This window comes from Capricornis sumatraensis, chromosome 3, assembly GCF_032405125.1.
Source record: "Capricornis sumatraensis isolate serow.1 chromosome 3, serow.2, whole genome shotgun sequence".
Lineage (NCBI taxonomy): Eukaryota > Metazoa > Chordata > Mammalia > Artiodactyla > Bovidae > Capricornis > Capricornis sumatraensis.
Window position 1 is genome coordinate 155,481,674 of NC_091071.1, and position 18,047 is coordinate 155,499,720.

Below are 18,047 nucleotides of genomic sequence, written 5' to 3' on the forward strand. Positions count from 1 at the left end.
GTGTGTGTGACACACAGGGTTTGAGAATTGGTTTAGAATTAGACTCTAGACCAGGATTCTCACTCTGGGGAGGGGGAGGTGGGGATTTTATTCCTCACTCTGGGGAGGGGGGGGTGGGGATTTTATTCCTCGAGGGGTGTTTGGCAATGACTGGAGACAGTTTTAGTTGTCACACCTGGGGATGGTGAGGATGGGGGGATCTTACTGGCACCTAATGGGTGGAGCCTGGGGGTGCTGCTCAACATCCTTACACTACCCAGGGCAGCCCTTCCCCACCAAGAGAGAAAGACCCAGCACAAAAAGTCAACAGTGCTGAGGCTGTGAAACCCTACTCTGGACCAACGGACTCTAGAGTTTAAAATGGTAACATTATTATTCATAATAAAGCTAATCATAGCTTAGAAGCATTGGTCAATTGGAACTAACCACAGAATACATATATCTAAAACTTTAAAGATGAAGTTGATTGAAAAATCAATAATAACTTGATAGTCATGGACATAACTGATGTGTGGTCACAAAATCACATTCTATGGCATAAGAAGCCAAGGGTTTCACTGGAATGATATTTTAAAATAAATTAAACTTACTGTCACCAACATGAGAATGGGGAGATTCTCATCTCCTCTCTGCCCCTTGTTCTGGTCCCAACATTGCTTCCTATATCCATCCAAATGCTCTAGGCCCTCCTGCATCATTTCCCACCAGCAATGTCCTTTTCTTTCCCTTCATCTGTCATATTCCTCCCTCTCCTACCCTGAGATGCTGTCGGTCACTGCCCTCCGCAGTCCTTTTCCTATTCCTCCTTGTCTCATGGCACCTCTCCTCACCTCCAGCTTCTCCCCACTGAAACACACTCATTCTAGAGCATCCATGTCTGGCTGTATCCATCCCATTTTTCTGGGACCTGAAGCCCACTTTCTGAGATTCTTTGTTTGTTAATCTGGATGTGGCTTGGACATCAGTAGTGTTCAAGCTCCTCGGCCAGGGTTGCGAACCTCTGCTGACAGATATGGTCTTCCCCAGTAGGTCAGCAGTAAAGAATCTGCCTGCATTGCAGGAGGTGAAGGAGACTTGGGTTCGATCCCTGGGTAGAGAAGATTTCTTGGGGGAGGGCATGGCAACCCACTCCAGTATTCTTGCCTGGAGAACCCATAAGCAAAGAAGCCTGGCGGGCTATAGTCCATGGGGTTACAAAGAGTCAGCCACTACTGAAGCAACTGGGCATGCAGGGACTCACACTCACAGATATAGGTCAATCTTCTTAACTCAGTGGGGATCTGGGACCATCCGAACCATAGCTTTTTTCAGGCTCACTGGCCACCCTCAGCATCTCCAGCTATCTTCACTTCTTAGCCATATTCTCCAATATGCCATGCACCTTTTAAAGTTATTTGTTCTTATTAAAAAAAAAAAAAAGTCTGTTTGTACAAATTTTAGGAAAAAAAAAAAAAAAACCAGAGTGGTGAAGTTGAAATTGATTTACCTCTAATTCCAGAGCCAAGAGGTAATCACTGTCATATTTCTGTATTACCCACCAGTATTGCCATGGGCAGAGTCATACACAACCCCCGTCCTGTCCTACCTGTGTGCCTCTGTTCATATGGCTCCTTCTGCCTGGAAGTCCTTCTTTATCTACCATCCCATGGGCCCCCAGCATTTGCTGCTGCAAACCCCTCAGTGTCCATCAACTAAAAGCCCTTCTCTGTTACGAAACCTTCTCTGACCAATCTCAGGCACATAGGATATCTTCTCTCATATCTGTGTTCCCGTAGCACTGTGTCCACACCCACAGTTATGGTAGTCATCAATGGGCGCAGGGGCACCATCTGCAGGTCACTTTCTTCTGCAAGACTTTGAGATCTTTGAATCAGGAGATCATGACTTTTTCTTATATATGCATTTATTGCATGTGAGCTCAGTCAGTCATGTCTGACTCTGCAATCGCATGGCGTGTGACCCACCAGACTCCTCTGTCCATGGGATTTCCCAGGCAAGAATACTGAAGTGGGTTGTCATTTCCTATTCTTCCTGATCCAGGGATCAAACCCGTGACCCTGCGTCTTCTGCATTGGCAGGATTCTTTACCACTGAGCCACCTGGGAAACCAGAGACATTACTTTGCCAACAAAGGTCTGTCTAGTCAAGGCTATGGTTTTTCTAGTGGTCATGTATGGATGTGAGCTGGACTGTGAAGAAAGCTGAGTGCCGAAGAATTAATGCTTTTGAACTATGGTGTTGGAGAAGACTCTTGAGAGTCCCTTGGACTGCAAGGAGATCCAACCAGTCCGTTCTAAAGGAGATCAATCCTGGGTGTTCATGGGAAGGACTGATGCTGAAGCTGAAACTCCAATACTTTGGCCAACTTATGGGAAGAGTTGACTTATTGGAAAAGACTCTGATGCTGGGAGGGATTGGGGGCAGGAGGAGAAGGGAACGACAGAGGATGAGATGGCTTGATGGCATCACCGACTCGGTGGATGTGAGTTTGAGTGGACTCTGGGAGTTGGTGATGGACAGGGAGACCTGGCGTGCTGCGGTTCATGGCTTGGCAAAGAGTCAGACACGACTGAGCGACTGAACTGACCTGACCTGGGAAACCCATGCTTTTATTAGTTTGCATTTTAATCCTGGATGCATAGCGCAATGCTCAGATGGGAGACAGACTTAGTAAACATTTATTGAATTGGTGAATTTGCTTCCATAATTGAATTTAAAGAAAAGATATGCCCCTTGGTGAAATCATTCTGGATGGTAGCATTTCAGTAATTGGTGATGGCCTGCTTTTGTTTTCTTTTTTTATTTGGCTTTATTCCTTGTAAGATTAACACTATTCACTGTTCTTTTCTCCTGGGTGACTAAACAATTCCACTATTTTAATTGAAATCAAGTTGATGAAGAACAACCATGGCGATTTTTTCTTTTATTCATGTTTTGTAGAATGAGGCTATGTGGGAAAGGGGTGAGTGGACTTCAGTTCAGTTCAGTTCAGTCTCTCAGTCGTGTCTGACTCTTTGTGACCCCATGAACTGCAGCATGCCAGGCCTCGCGGTCCATCACCAACTCCTGGAGTCCACCCAAACCAATGTCCATCGAGTCGGTGATGCCATCCAATCATCTCATCCTCTGTCACCCCCTTCTCCTCCTGCCCTCAATCTTTCCCAGTATCAGGGTCTTTTCAAATGAGTCAGCTCTCTGCATCAGTTGGCCAAAGTATTGGAGTTTCAGCTTTAGCATCAGTCCTTCCCATGAACACCCAGGACTGATCTTCTTTAGAATGGACTGATTGAATCTCCTTGCAGTCCAAGGGACACTCAAGAGTCTTCTCCAACACCACAGTTCGAAAGCATCAATTCTTTTATAGTCCAACTTTCTCTATAGTCCAACTCTCACATCCATACATGACCACTGGAAAAGCCATAGCCTTGATTAGATGGACTTTTGTTGGCAAAGTAATATCTCTGCTTTTTAATATGCTGTCTAGGTTGATCATAACTTTCCTTCCAAGGAGTAAGCGTCTTTTAATTTCATGGCTGCAATCACCATTTGCAGTGATTTTGGAGCCCAGAAAACACTGTTTTCCCATCTATTTGCCATGCAGTGATGGGACCGGATGCCATGATCTTAGTTTTCTGAATGTTGAGCGTTAGGCCAACTTTTTCACTCTCCTCTTTCACTTTCATCAAGAGGCTCTTTAGTTCTTCTTCACTTTCTGCCATAGGGTGGTGTCATCTGCATGTCTGAGGTTATTGATATTTTTCCTGGCAATCTTGATTCCAGCTTGTGCTTCCTCCAGTCCAGCATTTCTCATGATGTTCATAATGGACTTAAGATGGCACAAAAGTAACTTCTTTAAACTTTAACATCAAGAAAACATCAAGGTCCTCCCAGGCACCAAACGCTGACATTTGGACAGATAATGTTTGAATAAATGAAGCTGGCTTTGCCTGGTAGTGATACTGGTCTATGCTTTGGTTTTGAAGCTGCTCCAGCATTCACAGTAGGAACGTGGTAGAGGAGAGATAGGAAGACATAACGAGCTTTAATAGTAATAGTAACTTGACCAGGGACTTCCTTGGTGGTACAGTGGATAAGAATCCGCCTGCCAGTGCAGAGGACACGAGTTCAATCCCTGGTCCAGGAAGATTCCACATGCCAAAGAGCAACTAAAGCCCGAGTCACAATTACTGAACCCTTGTGCTGCAACTAGTGAAGCCTGTGTGCCTAGAACATGTGCTGCCTGTGCTCTGCTACAGCAGAGGTCGCCACAATGAGAAGCCTACACATGGCAACGAAGAGCACTCCCTGTTCGTTAAAACTAGAGAAAGCCCGCAGAAAGCAAGGAAGACCCAGTGCAGCCAACAATAAATAAATAAACAACTACGTAGACTGAAAAAAAAAACTTTGGTCAAAAAGAACTACAATTACACATATTTTCCCGTTCAAACTTGGGTATCCTGAGTTGCAAGCAGACTCTTTACCATTTGAGTCAGCAGGGAAGACGTAGCAGGAACCTAACTGGAGTTGCCTGCATTGCAGTCAGATTCTTTACCATCTGAGCTACCAGAGAATCCCATCTGAAGTATCAGTAAAGTTCAGTGTCTTAGTCATGTCTGACTCTTTCTGACCCCATGGACTGCAGTAGGCCAGGCTTTCCTGTCCATCACCAACTCCTGGAGCTTGTTCAAACTCATGTCCATTGAGTCGGTGATGCCATCCAACTATCTCATCCTCTGTCATCCCCTTCTCTTCCTGCCTTCAATCTTTCCCAGCATCAGGGTCTTTTCCAATGAGTCAGTTCTTCGAATCAGGTGGCTATAGTATAAGGATGCTAAAGAGTGATAGCAAAGTCCAGGGAATTCTACATCAAAATATTTAATATTTTATTTTAAAATTTTTATCTATTTTTTTGGCCACACCACACAGCTTGTGGGATACTAGTTCCCTGACCAGGGACTGAACCCAGGCCCTTGGCAGTGAAAGTGTGGACTCCTCACCACTGGTCCACCAGGGAATTCCTCTAAAATATCTAATATTTTAAATATTTAATGTAATAATACCTAAATTATAAATATTCTTATATTTTAAAAAAGCAAATGGTAAATCACCAGGGAATAAAATAAATAATTCAAAGCCTCTGAAAGAAAATCAAATGCTGAATTTTGAGCAAGGCAATGTCCTTACATGAACTCACTGTTATTGTTGATAATCAAGATAACAAGACTGTCCCCTAAACCCTTCCTACCCAGCTTCCATTGCATCTTATTATCACACACACTCAGCAGTCACTGTGTTAGAACTGCTTTCAATTTGTATGCTGACAATTTGTTGGCTCATAGGGGACTCGGAGTAAAGAAAACAATGAGCCATTTCAATTATATTTCAACACAAAGTGGGACACTGCTGTTTGTTTTTCCCTGTAAGCCAAATTCCAAGAGGCAGTTCGAGGATGGGGTTTGAACATGGGCAAAAGCTGATTCAGTTTTTCTACTTAGTCAGGCCTTTTGACTCTGTATTATGTGAAGGCTGCCCCTGGGTCAACACCAGTTCTAAAACTTTTTAGGAACATGATTTTGGAGGCAGATCCATTCAGAACAAACTTTAGTAAGTTACTTCACTTATCTGAGCCTCCGTTTTTTTGTTTTTCTTTCTTTTTAAAGATTTTTTCCTTCTTTCTTAAAGAAAATTTTTATTTATTTGGCTGTGTCAAGTATTTGTTGCGTGTGGGCTTATTTGCCCCATGGCGTGTGGGATCCTAGTTGCCAAACCCACATCCCCCGCGTTGGAAGGTGGATTCTTAACCCCTGACCACCAAGGAAGTCCTTCAGTTTTTTTTTTCTTAAAATAAGTCATAATAATATGAGTCCAGGGATGTTTAGGGATTAAGTGAGATATTACTCAAAACCATTTAGCACAATATCTGTACATAGGATGATCTCAATAAATGATAGCAATTATAATATTTTCACATCATATCCATCATAATATGTTTGTAAAAGTCTTGGGTACCCTGAGCCAGGTCTGAATCTTTCCAGAGTTCATTGAATACCCTGGAGGAGGCAGAAAACTGCCTCCTGGTTGGCCCCTCTCTCCTGTTTGAATTTAGGGTTCTGGAGAGACTCAGAAATAGAAAGAAAACAAAAGATTAAAGAAATCATTTCATCAGATCTCTGAAACTAAGTAAAGAGATTTCACTGTTCATCAACAATTGTTGTTCAGTCTCACAGTCATGTCCGAATCTTCATGACCCCATGGACTGCAGCACACCAAACTTCCCTGTGCCTCACCATCTCCAGAAATTTGCCCAAGTTCATGTCCATTGCATCAGTGATGCTATCCAGCCATCTCATCCTCAACAATAACCTTCCTTAATAATCTAGATGGTGTTGTGGGGCTACTCAAAATGACTTCTCCTAGATCTTCAATGTTAAGGACACGGAATAAATAAATAAATTTCTATTTTCTATTAAGTCTGATTGAAGCTTTTAGTTGGGAATATTGGTTTTAATGAGGTTCCCATGTGGCTCAGTGGTAAAGAATCCATCTGCCAAGTGGGTTTGATCCCTGAGTCAGGAAGGTCCCCTGAAGAAGGAAATGGCAACCCACTCCAGTATTCTTGCCTGGGAAATCCCATGGACAGAGGAGCCTGGTAGTCCATGTGGTCACAAAAGAGCTGGACGTGACTTAGCACCTAAACAAAAACAACAACATTGGTTCTTATGGTATACCAATAGTAGTGATTGTTGAATGAAGAAAAATACACAAAATAAAAGTTGCAAGTTAAACTTTATTTGGGACTTTACTGAGGGCTATACCCTCAGAGAAGGCAATGGCAACCCACTCCAGTACTCTTGCCTGTAAAATCCCATGGATGGAGGAGCCTGGTAGGCTGCAGTCCCTGGGGTCTCGAAGAGTTGGACATGACTGAGTGACTTCACTTTCACGTTTCACTTTCATGCACTGGAGAAGGAAATGGCAACCCACTCCAGTGTTCTTGCCTGGAGAATCCCAGGGATGGGGGAGCCTGGTAGGCTGTCATCTATGGGGTCGCACAGAGTCGGCACGACTGAAGTGACTTAGCAGCAGCAACAGCAACTGAGGGCTATAGCCTAAGAGCCTCTCATTTAGCTTTGAAGAACTGCTCTGAAGAAGTAAGGGAGTAGCCAGTATGTATAGGAATTTGTTTTTTTTTTTTTTTAAGTCAAATAGTTGAACATCGATAGATTACTACTAGTTGCAAAAACCGACATCTTGAGTTAGTGTTTTCTATGTATGGGAAGATGTAAGAGTCTGGGTTCGTTGCATATTCCTTAAATATGCATCTTAACTACCTAGGGCCAGTATCCAGCACAGCGTTCCCCATTTCCCCCCAGCCTGAATTCCTCTCAGTGTGCACTGTTGGGGAGCAACTGCCATGGCTGACGGCTTGATTTTCATTCTTATGTTAGACAGGAATGAGAGGTTGTTGGACCACTCTGTGCTATTCTTGGGTTAGACCCTGTTGCTAACCTAAAATTCTCTGGATTGTCTGTCTTGTCTACTAAGATCCAGGAAACGTTTTCCCTTGCTACCATATCTGAGTGAGTGAGTGTTAGTCACTCAATTGTGCCCAACTCTTTGTAACCCCATGGACTGCAGCCCACCAGGGTCCTCTGTCCATGGGATTTTCCAGGCAATGATACTGGAGTGGGTTGCCATTTCCTTCTCCAGGGGATCTTCCCAACCTAGAGATTGAACTCGGGTCTCCTGCACTGCAGGCAGATTCTTTACCGACTGAGCTACCATATCTAGAATTGTACTATTACAATTATTTTATATAGAGTTGTCTACATATCAATTGCCTCAAGATGTTTAGCCATCATTAATGTTTTCTGAGGCTTGGTTACACATTGGCTTATGCAAGGGACATCAGTCTTATAAAATAGACCGGTTATAAGTAATATAGCTAGTAATATTAATAAGGTCATAGTACTCAGAGAGAGACAAGGCATAAACCATTTGAAAATAACTGCTGTTTAAGAGAACAACTTAAAAAATGATTAGTATAGCTAGTTGTAATCTGGTCACAATAAGCCATCAAATCCAGAGGAGAGCCAGCTGGAGAAGCCAAATTCTGGATGGCTCAAGTAGAGAGAAAAAGACAAATGTTTCATTTTTATTTACAAAGGTATACTTTACCAATTGGTTGTAGGTCATAGTATAAGAATAAATGTTTTATGAAAAAAAAAGATATAAAGGCCCGTCAAATTTCAGACAAAAGTTTACAAAATTATAAATCATATTTATTATCTCATTCAGTCCCATGTAATTGGTTTCTATTGATGTGGGTGAAGCCATCAGATTTTCCATTAGTGTTGCAATTTCTCACGCAGTTCAGTGGTATGTCCTAAGTCATCAAAAAGTCTTTTTTATGAATCTTCTTGAAGATCTTCACTTTGTAAAAGCATCAGAGTAAAATAATGATTGTCTATAAGTGACAGAAGACTTGAAATGGCATAAAGATCTGATTACAATGCAATTGACAAGAAATGTGGTTATTTCCATGACATACAACATTTTAAGATAATAACTGGAATTACAACAGATAACATTACACCAGGATGAAACAGAGTTTTAGGAATTCCATGCAATTATTTGGAATATCTCTATCAATGGTATTTACCTATATAATATAATCTAAGAAGGTTTAAGGGCTTCCCCGTGGCTCAGTGGTAAAGAACCCTTCTGTAATACAGGAGACCAGAGGTTCGATCCCTGGGTGGGGTAGATCCTCTTGGGGAGAGCATGGCAACCCACTAAGTATTCTTGCCTGGAGAATCCCGTGGACTGAGGAGCCTGGTTAGCTATGCTTCATAGGGTCGCGAAGAGTCCAACACGACTGAAGTGACTGAGCACGCATGGAAGAAGGCTCATACTATTTATCTGACAATGTTTCCCATGCAGTCTAACACACCAAATTAATCTAGTTAGTGTAACATTTCTCTTTGGGATGTCTCAGGGGCCCTTTGAAATATCTCAAAGTTAGCTAGAGATCAAAAGAGCTTCATTTAGAATTTGACTTGGGGAAGTTTGTCTAAGGTATCAAAAAGTTTTAGAATATTTGGTCAAAAAGGGTCATAGGTCACTGTGAAACAATACTTATTAATTCAAAGTGACAATAAAACATTTTAAAGGCACAAATTTGCAATGGATTATTTAAAAGGAGGTAAAGAAAATTTACAATCTGTTTTTAAAAGTAGATTGATAGTCCATGAAAACTTTGTTCTCTTAACACACCCAAAACTAAATTCTACTTTTTACCAGCTTTACTATAAATATTAAAATTCATTTACTCAATTAAATTTTATTTTAATCATAGCCAGTGCTGACCATGTTCAAAACTCATTTTTCAGGGTTTCTTTCCTACAAAACTTCTATAATTTCCTTTTTACTTTCAGACTTTGGCTTTTTTTATGCTTTTTTTTTCTTTCTCTCTCTCCAGGACAAAATTAGTTTCTTTGCTCTTAATTAACAAAATGTATTTTCATTCCCTGTGAGTTTTTCTTTTTTAAAATTTCATTCAAAGATGTCTTTCTTATTAATTTTAGTAGTTTAATTACATATATTAATTAGAATTCTTAACTCTTAAAAACTTTAATTTCTAGTGAAAACTAACAAGTAAGCAACTATGAACTGTCTTTTACAGTTGCATTCTGTATGTTGGCAAACTTATAATTGTTGTTTATGATTTCTAAAAAACATGTGTTTTTTTACATAAAAAGTTTCAGTTTGGCACCAAACATTTTTAACCGAGATCTATCATATATATAATGTACACAGGGACAAATAAACAGGCCTAACTAGAGAATGTCATGCCTTCACTTTAAAACTCAGTGATTGTTATCTCCAAACCAGGTTCACCTCTTGGTGGGTGTTGAGCAAAAAACACAACCAAGTCAAAAAGCTGGAGAAGGAAGAATTGTATTATCTGCAACAAGTAAAGAAAACACCGAGAATATTTCCCAAAGCAGTGTTTCCCTGAACAGCAAAACTGGAGTTTTAAGCTAAGGGTGTATGCATATTCATGAAGGGGCTTGAGTGGTGTATGCATATTCATGAGCATACTCACGCAGAGGAAAATTTGGCACAGAATTGGAGCAAAGGTGAACAGACTCCAGGCTCTAGTCGACTGAAGTGACCAGGGTCAGTAAAGGTCAGTATCACCGTTTCTTAAGGTTTCGGTTAGTCTGGGGGCTGAATGCTTGAGGGGGCTTGGATGCTGCAGGAAAACAGCTCAAGAATGTGCTTCAGGTTAATCTTTACCCTTCAAACAGAGCTGGGAATCTTTATTGTCTTGATATGATTAAGTCATTTCTCCTGACTGGTAATAGCTATTTGTTCTTTCATGCTTTTGTTCCTTTAAAACTATTAACTACTGAGGCTATTCTTCAGCAAGGCAAGCCTTGTGACCAGGCTTGGATCACAAAATGGCTTAGGTCTATGCCTTATTTTCTTCCTCTGGGGACTCCTCCTACCCTTTCTGCCTGTATCATGAATCAGATATTATAATATAAATTGACCAGTTTATAAATTATAGTTGGATTAAGTCCAATTTATTTGCTCGGATGACTAAGGCTTTACTATTTGTGGGAAAAACTGTTGAGATTTGTATTTGTCCTTGATAAGTTTTAAGGAGGCTGTGAATTAGATTTTGGGTGAGAGAGCCTTTCCAGAAGTTTGAGTTTTAAAAGGCTTCTCCCCACCTCCATCCCCCCTCCTTTTTTTTTTTATTTCAGGTGTTCTCATTGATCGAGCTGCTTTGGCTCAGCCTTTAGTGGTTGTGGGCTGTATTTACATTTCTGATTTGTAGAGATTTGCAAGACAAAGACAGTTGCTCTTAATTCCTTAAAGAACTACTCTTATGCTTAAATGATTTCAAAAGATCGATTTGCCCAACCACATTTGCTTGAATTTACTGTTTTATATCAGTGAGATTTCCAACTAAACTAAGACCCAAAAGTTCTATGTTCTAGAACTTCAGGGTTCAATTTATCATGTATTTGAAAGTTTGCACAAGGCATTCAACAAAGGCACTCTTTTTTTTTTTAATTTTATTGAAGTACAGTTGATTTAGTGTTAATTTCTGCTGTACAGCAAAATAATTCAGTTATACATATATATATTCTTTTCCATTATGGTTTATTACAGGATACTGAATATAGTTCCCTGTGCTATACAGTAGGACCTTGTTATTTATCCATTGTATATATACCAGTTTGCACCTGGTAATCCCAAACTCCCAATCCATCCCTTCCCTCACCCCAGCAACTATGAGTCTGTTCTCTGTATCTGTGAGTCTGTTTAATAGATATTAATAATCATTAATATCTGAGCACCAAAGAATTGATGCTTTTGAACTATGGTGCTGGAGAACACTCTTGAGAGTCCCTTGGACTGCAAGGAGATCCAACCAGTCCATCCTAAAGGAAATCAGTCCTGAATATTCATTGGAAGGACTGATGCTGAAGCTGAAACTCCAATACTTTGGCCACCTGATGCGAGAAATGGACTCCTTGGAAAAGACCCTGATGCTGGGAAAGATTGAAAGCGGGAGGAGAAGGGGACGACAGAGGATGAGATGGTTGGATGGCATCACCGACTCAATGGACCTGAGTTTGAGTAAGCTCCAGGAGTTGGTGATGGACAGGGAGGCCTTGCATGCTGCAGTCCTTGGGGTTGCCAAGAGTCGGACATAACTGAGTGACTGAACTAAACTGAATATGTTCATTTCTGTCATATCTTTGATTCCACATGTGCTAAATTGCTTTAGTAGTGTTCATAGCCTGCCAGGCTCCTCTGTCTATGGAATTCTCCAGGGAAGAATACTGGAGTGGCTTGCCATGCCCTTCTCCAGGGGATCTTCCCTAATTGAATAGGTTTCTCTTACGTCTCCTACATTGGTGGGGAGTTCTTTACCACTGAACCACCTGGGAAGCCCGATTGCACATATAAGTGATATCATGCAGTGTTTGTCTTTCTCTTTTTGATTTACTTTAGGATGATAATCTCTAGTTGTATCCATGTTCTGCAAATGGCATTATTTTGTTCTTTTTTTACAGTGGAATAGTATTCCACTGTGTCTATGGACCACATCGTTTTTATCCATTCATCTGTTAATGAATATTTGGGTTGTTTCCATATCTTGACTATTGTAAATAGTGCTGTTATGAACATAAGAGTTCATGTATCTTTTTGAATTACAGTTTTCTGTCGATATATGCCCAGAAGTCAATTGCTGGATCATAGGACAACTCTAGTTTTCAGTTTTTTGAGTTTTTTTCTATACTGTTTTCCATAGTGGCTGCACCAATTTACATTTGCAGCAACAAGTTCCCTTCTCTCCATACCTTTTCCAGCATTCGTTATTGTAGACTTTTTAATAATGGCCATATACAAAGGCCATTTTTCTGTGGGTACAAGTTAAACCCACAACAATTTACCCTGGAGGTAAAAAAATCTCCATTGTTATTTTTATTAGCAACTGAATATTAGCTCCCAGTGTTTATTCTATATTGTGTGAGCTTAGGTAATCCTATTAGTTTTTTCCAGTGTGTTTCAATTATATTATGTTATATTAATTTATATGCCCTGTCTTATAATACCAGGCAAGGGAAGCCTTCCCCATTGAGTCATAGTGTCTATCCCACAATACAATCAGGCAAAAGAGATGGAATCACCTTATATAAAACCTGTTCAAATATACCAACTTTTATAATTTTTCATTTCAATTTTATCAACTCTTATACCTTTAACTTTAGCCTCCATTAAGACTCTGTCAATAAGACTTGTTCTTACAAGGAATCCCAGAAACTTTTCCTTTTATCTCCCAGCCATTGTATCCATCTTTGTATAAAATACTTTGGGGTCCCAGAGAATGGTTGAGCCAAGGGACTCCATCCCTTTTGTCAATTTTATAGCTTGATTAATTGGCCTTTTACCCCCAAGTAATTGTTGGTCAGGGATTTTTCAAAAAGATACATGTAATTCAAAAAAGATACATGCCTCTTTTGTTCATAACACCACTATTTACAATAGCCAAGATATGGAAACAACCCAAATGTCCATTGACAGATAAATGGATAAAGAAAATATGGTAAATAGACACAATGGAATGCTACTCAGCCATGAAAAAGAAAAATGTCATTTGCAGCACATGGATACAACTAAAGATTATCATCCTAATTGAAGTAAGTCAAAAAGAGACAGACAAATACCACAAGATATCACTTACACGTGAAATCTAAGATATGACACAAAGATTTCTTCCAGCCCTTTAAACCTGGATAAAGAGAGCAGACTTGTTCAGGGCCTTTTATTGCTGGAGATCCATACAGGGTCCCTTTAGCCCATCTAACCTTAGGCAGAATCCCATTACAGTCCAGTTATTTCTGTGATTCCCCATTGGCACCTTAACATGTGGCCATAAGCGACACTCCCAGTGGCAGTTACCTTAGAGGATCTGCTGCGTCCCTCTTCTCCAGCTTCTCAACGCCCACTGCCCATGAAAGGGGCGAGAAAGAGCCTAATACCTGCTTCTACCTGGACCCTTCCAAGGTCCTCAAGCTGCCCAGGACCATGCAGATAATGGGAGGAGTGGTCTTCTGCCAGCACTGTGTCTCTCCCTACCACCTGTGATGCAAAGCAGGTCAGCCTATGCTCAGAATCTCAAAAGTCCCTTCTGAAAGTTATTCCATTTGCTTCTGGCTCTTATATCGCTAACTGAGGGCTTCAACCCCAGGCCAGGAGGCCGAGACAGAAGCAGATTCAGACTCTGTGCTTTTTCTCATTTGTCCTGGGCTTCCCAGATAGCTCAGCAGTAAAGAATCCACATGCCAGTGAAGGAGACTCAAGAGACTTGGGTTCGATCCCAGGGTCAGGAAGATCCCCTAGAGAAGAAAATGGCAACCCACTCCAGTATTCCTGCCTAGGAGAATCCCCATGGACAGAGGCGCCTGGCGGGTTACAGTCCATAGGGTTGCAAAGAGTTGGACATGATGGAGCATGCCATCATACTACACCTTTAGACAAGCAAATGTGTGCTTCCATTGTGGAGATTCTGCCACTCTTCTTGCTCTAGTAAGAGGACCATGGCACAGGTGTGCGTGTGTGTGTGTGTGTGTATATGTGTGCAGGTGCATATGTGCCCACTAGGAGGTGGGGAAATAGGAACCAGAGTTTAAGAACAGCATAAAGGTGGGCATAGAGCTGCTGGAGTCATCCACCTGCAAAGTGACCCAGTTCACTGATGGTTTGAAAATGAGGCATTCATTCATTCCAGGTCTTTGTTAAGAGGTCCATTAACCCGTTTAATAAGCTTTGCTGTGTTCCTTCATTGTTTCAGACAGTAGGGTTGCCAAGATGGATAGATTACAGTCCTTGGCCCCAAGCGCCTCGGAGTCTAGAGAGACATGCAAACCCCAACAACATGCACAATCCCTCCATACAGCTGAGTTCTCCTTCTGCACATATTCCACACCTGAAATTTAAGGCATCTCCTAGAACTCACTCCCCATAAGCAGAAGAGCCAAGAATTCTTCACTCTCTTGTTGCCTGAGGCCTTGCCCGGGTCTCTCAGGCTTCTACAAGCCACATGCCTTTCTTCTCAGTCTTTTCTTAGGCTTCATCTCTCCCCCTGTATGAAACATGAGAAGTGGTCTTCCCCATTACAGAATCTTGCCTTGGCCTCTGTTATGGACTGCATTGTGACTCCCCTCTGTTATGGACTGCATTGTGACTCCCCTCAGGAAATATATATTTTGAAATACCAACCCCACGGTATGCAAAATGTAACAATATTTGGAGATAAAATCTGTGAAGAGGTAATTATGCTAAAATACAGCCCTTAGACTGGGAATTCTATAGTACTGCTGTCCTTATAAGAAGAGGAAGAGATACCAATACCGTCAGATATTGTGAGAGCAAATTATTATTAATAAAGGCCTCTGGTCACAGGCGAAAAGTCCTTCACAATGAAATATAATATTCATACTTCCTAATGCTTAGATTTTTACAATTGTATAGCTTAGACCTTTACAGTATTCCTTATGTATGTCTTCTCAACAGTGCCAGGAGAGACAAAAACAGGTATCATAATTTCCATGATTGTGGACTGAATTATGTCCTCCCCAAATTCATACATTAAAGTCCTAAACCCTACTACTGCAAAATATGACTGTAATTGGAGATAGGACCTTTACAGAGATAAAGTAAAAATGAGTCTATTAGCATTGGCCCTAGACCAGTCTGACTAGAAGAGGTGAGGGAGCTCGCTAGTGGCCCAATGGATAAGAATCCACCTGCTGATGCAGGAGACACAGGTTTGAATCCTTATCCCGGAAGACTCCACATGCCTTGGAGCAACTAAACCTGTGCGTCACAACTACTGAACTCTAGTGCCCATGAGCCACAACTGCTGAAGCCTGTCTAGAGCCTGTGCTGTGCAACGAGGAGGAGCCCCCGCTCTCTGCACCTAGAGAAAGTTTTCACAAAGCAACGAAGACCCAGCACAGCCAAAAACAGAAAAAAGGAGGCGATTAGGACAAATTGCAGAGCACAAAAAAAGAGGAGGAAACGTGAGGGATGTGAGTTCACAGACAGAAGGCCATTTGAGGATACAGCAAGAAAGCGGCCATCCGCCAATCAAGGAGAGAGACCTCAGGAGAAACCAAAACATTTGACACCTTGATCTTGGACTTCTAGCCTCCAGAACTGTGAGAAAATAAATTTCTGTTTAAGGTTTAAGACATCCAGTGTGTGGTGCTTTGATATGGCAGTCCTAGAAGACTGGTACTCTCCGTCTTAAGCCAATAAATCCCCAAGCCCGCATGCTCGCCCGGTGACCTGGGCAATAATGAGCTATTATTCCTAGCCTGGAAAGTCTAGCAGTAACACAGAGGAGATTGTAATCGGTGTACATTTCCTCCTAAACACAAAATAAATGTATCTGCAACTCCCCCCTCCTCCCACTCAGCTGGAGACTTCAGATGCCTGTGATCATTCCCAGCACCACATGAGCCAAGGGAAGTTTGATGGAGGGTAAATTGGAATGTGAAGCAACAGCAGACAAAAATGCCTTACATTTGAAAATCTTGGGTAAACCTAGAGACTATTTTGCAGAGTGAAGTATGTCAGAAAAAGAAAAACAAATATCGCATATGAACACATACATAATATATAGACTCTAGAAAGATGGTACAGATAAACCTATTCGTAGGGCATCAGTGGAGATACAGACAGAGAAGAGACTTATGAACACAGTGTGGGAAGGAGTGGCTGGGACAAACTGAGAGAGTAGCATTGAAACATATAGATTGCCACATGAAATATAGATAGCCAGTGGGAATTTGCTGTATGAGGCAGGGAGCTCAAACCCAGTGCTCTGTGACAGCCTAGAGGAGTGGGATGGGGTGGGAGGTTCGAGAGGGAGGGGACATATGTATACCTATGGCTGATTCATGTTGATGCATACCAGAAACCGATACAACATTGTAAAGCAATTATCCTCCAATTAAAAATAAATAAATTTAAATAAAAACAAACAAAAAAGAAAATCTTACCAAACCATTTGCACATGTGAACATTGCCTGGCCCTAACCAGGGCCTCGGAAGGGGCCACTATAAATGATCCTGGCTGAAGATAAATAATTACTACCCTTATGGAAAATCTACCTCTATTTCTTCCAATGGGAAACATGGCAAGAGATCAGACAGTGGGAAGAGAAAGAAACTGAGGTGTCTATTGTCCTGGCTTCCTCCCTGTAGGTTGCTGCAGGCTGGCTGAATCCTTCAACTGAAGGTCACTGTTCCAGGTCCTATTCATAGTAACTACTCCCTCCCTCGACCCTTCAGGCCTAAGGCTGGATCACTGGCCCCCTAAGTTATCCTTGTGGTTTCTCTACACCATCACTGAGCTTTTAAGTCGTCTCTTTATTAACCTCTCCCCAAGATACCTATTTTAATTGTTCTACCTGTTCTTTAGAGTCTTTGGCTTAGGCAGGGCTATAGAAAGTTCTGAAACGTTATTAAATGAATGAATGAATGAGCAATAAAGGAAGCATGGACTTTGGTGTGGGACCAGAGTTTAAAACCAGCTTAGGAGGGTAAAGTCAAGGGAATCTAATCTATTTTCTGCTGAGGCAGGCTGGGACCTGGGACCCTGAGCTGCAGTTGTAATGCTTTCACCTGGACACACCTCTCTTCTAGCAACAAAATATAAAGAAACCTTATGGGACTCAAAATAACTACTGTGTGCGTGAGCGGTTAGGACAAATTCTGGACAAAAGATACAAAGAGAGAAAACAAAACAAAACACAAACCAACAACAACACCCAACTGTCACTTTTGAAGAGCCTGGAACAAAAGCAGGGCCCCTGCACACAATACCACCTAAGGGATGGGCAAACCACCTAAGCCACCCCTCTGGTCTTACCCCTGGAGACACCCCTATCTCACCCCGTATAAGGAACAAGTTGGCTCCCCTCCCTCCCCTGGAATGAGCAAGCGAGGGACCTTGTTATTTGTCCTCCCTCCTTCCTGTGGCATTTGTTGTTGTTCAGTTTCTAAGTCATGTCCACCTCTCTGTGGCCCCATGGACTGCAGCACGCCAGGCCTCCCTGTCCATCACCAACTCTCTTACTCAAACTCACACCCATCGAGTTGGTGATGCCATCCAAGCATCTCATCCTCTGTCATCCCCTTCTCCCACCTCAATCTTTCCCAGCATCAGGGTCTTTTCCAATGAGTCAGTCCTTCATATCAGGTAGCCAAGGTATTGGAGTTTCAGCTTCAGCATCAGTCCTTCCAATGAACACTCAGGACTGATTTCCTTTAGGATGGACTGGTTGGATCTCCTTGCAGTCCAAGGGATTCTCAAGAGTCTTCTCCAACTCCACAGTTCATAAGCATCAATTCTTCAGTGCTCTGCCTTCTTTATGGTCCAACTTCAGGCCCCTGCTTCAGTAGGGGCCCCAACAAAGCCTTGCCTGAATTTCTTACCTGGTCTCTAGGAA